General features: G+C 76.2%; 1 non-coding gene across 1 annotated transcript; it reads right to left on the reverse strand.

Moving 5' to 3' along the window:
* Positions 1 to 148: 148 nt before the first annotated feature.
* Positions 149 to 301, reverse strand: LOC138100851 (5.8S ribosomal RNA). The gene has a single exon (XR_011146932.1). It is a non-coding gene; the product is annotated as a 5.8S ribosomal RNA (ribosomal RNA).
* Positions 302 to 2,500: the final 2,199 nt, after the last annotated feature.

Here is a 2,500-nt window from a genome sequence, read left to right on the forward strand (position 1 = left end):
ACGCTTCCCTCGCCGGCCCCCGCCGCCTCCCCTCCGGGCACCGGCCAGACGCCGCCGCCGCCGCCGCCGCCGGCCGCGGACGACGGGCCTGCGAGGCGACCCCAGCCGCGCCGCCGGGGTGGCCCCCGGACGGCGATTGATCGTCAAGCGACGCTCAGACAGGCGTAGCCCCGGGAGGAACCCGGGGCCGCAAGTGCGTTCGAAGTGTCGATGATCAATGTGTCCTGCAATTCACATTAATTCTCGCAGCTAGCTGCGTTCTTCATCGACGCACGAGCCGAGTGATCCACCGCTAAGAGTTGTCTGGCTTTCGGCACCGACTCCGCACGCGCGGAGGGGCCGGGACCGCTCACGTCAAGCAGACCCTGTGTCTCTTTCGGCAAGGACGCGCGCTGGCGCGCGCGCCTCGCTTCGACCGTACGAGCACACAACGAACGGAGGAGGAGGGAAAAAAAAAAGGAGAAAACCCACGGAACGCTCCGAAGGCCGTCAAAGGCGGGGGAGCCCGCGCTCCCGACCGCCTCCCCCCGTGCAAGGGGAGACGCCGCCCCGGCATGCCGTCCTTCGGAGGCGGCCCAGGCGCCCGGGCTCGGCCCGGCCTCCGCACAGAGGGCTGGCGTGGCGCGCACGCGCCAGACCGCAGGGGCCATCAGATCCCGCCCGGCCTCGATCGCGAGACGACACACGCCCACGGCCGGCGGGGGGGTAACGGCCACCAGGCCCCGCTCACGCTCGCTCCCTTCGCCGCTCCGCAGACTCGCAGAGCGCCGCCGCGTCACCGCGCAGCCGGCGCTCCCCAGCGACCCGCAACGCCCAAGACGCACGCGGCGACACCGCTCCACCGGCGCCCCCCCGCGGGACCGCTCCCGCCGGGAAGGCAAAGTGCCTGGCAAGCCGGGCTCCGCCGCCGGCACCGGAGGCGGGCGCCGCCGGGAACCGAGTCGGCATCGCGAGCACCCGAGGCCTGCCGGACGGCAAGACCCACCGCCACCGCGACCGCCCTCCCGGAACCGCCGCCGCCGCTTCGCACCTTCGGAGCCCCTTCTGCGGGCACGCGCCCGGCAGAAGGCGTACGGGGCTGAGCCGGGGAGCAACGCCCGCTCTCCTCGTTTCCACGCGGAGACCGGGCAGGGAAGCGCCCCCGCGGCCGCCCGCACCCCTTCGGCCCCACACGCGGCCGGGAAGGGCGACGGGGAAGCGACGGGCAGGGCCCGGGACGGGACCGCCGGCGGCGACAGCGGGCACCTTCCGGCCGACCGTCCCCCAGGGGGACACTCGCCGAGCGGCGACGCCACCGCCCGGCCCGGGGTCACCCGCACTCGCCGGCCTCCAGCGACGGAGGGACCGCCGAGCACTCAACCTGGGCGGGCAAGGCGGTCGAGCGGGGACGGCCGGCGACCGGCGCCACCGGTGCGTCCAAGGAGAGAAGGCCGTCGAGGGGAGAGGCGCGGCAGCGCCAGGCGCGGCGCCACACGCGAGCCTGTGGCGGCGGCCAAAGGAGAGCGCAAGCGGGCCCCGGCAGCCGCACGGCCCCGCAGCCGCGGAAGGGCGGAGAGCACGCGCCCTCCGCCACCGTCGCCCGCTTCGAAGCGAGCGGGCCGGCCCCCGCGGCCGACCGCGCCAACACGGTCCCTCTGCCGAGACCGGGCCGCAGAGAGGGGGGGGCAGGGCGCCCCTCCCCGGCACGGCTGCCCGCGCGCGCACGCGGCGGAGCCACGACGACGACGAGCACGGCCGGCCGCGACGGTCACCACCGCAGGGGGGATCGGCGGGAGACGCTCCCTACCCCCTCGCGGATGGCACCGCGCCGCCGCCCGGCACCCGCCGTCGCCGCCGCCCGCCGCCTACGGCGGGGCGCACCGAGCCGCCCGAGTCTTTAAACCTCCGCCCGGCTCCGCGGCCCTACAGCCCCCAGCGTTTGACGACGCCGAGAGGCTCCGAGGCCGCCGAGGCGCGGAGCGCTAGGTACCTGGCCCTGGGGCGAGGGAAACGACCTGGATGGCCCCGCGGGGGTGCCTCCCCTGCTGCCGCCCTCAGGGGAGCGTCCACCCGCGGGGGCGCGCCCGCCATCCACCGCCACCACCGCAGCGTCCTTCTCGGGGCCCGGGGTTTCCCTCAGTAGCCCGGCACTGCACCCAAGAGGACCACCGCGGCTCGGGCCGCCCCGCCAGCGCGGGGCTGCGACCCGGCACCAAGAGAGCCTCGCTCACCCCCGCCGAGAGGCCGCGGGTGACGACGGCAACAAGGAATGCCACCGCCGCCACCACGCGCCCCCCCCGGCAGCGGGTTCACGCGTGCACGGACCCCGGGCACGCGACCCGGAACGCCCGACCCCCGGGAGCACACCTCTTGCGCGCGGGGCCGCTCGGCCGGGAGCGGGATTTTTGCCAGGCGGCAAAAACCCGCCCTGGTGCGGGAAAGGGTCGGAGGAGCCGCCTCCCCCGACCCCCGAAGGCGTCCGCACCCCCCCTTTGCCCTCGCCCTTTGCGCCATCGCTCGC

Source organism: Aphelocoma coerulescens, unplaced genomic scaffold (genome assembly GCF_041296385.1).
Source record: "Aphelocoma coerulescens isolate FSJ_1873_10779 unplaced genomic scaffold, UR_Acoe_1.0 HiC_scaffold_146, whole genome shotgun sequence".
Taxonomy (NCBI): Eukaryota; Metazoa; Chordata; class Aves; order Passeriformes; family Corvidae; genus Aphelocoma; species Aphelocoma coerulescens.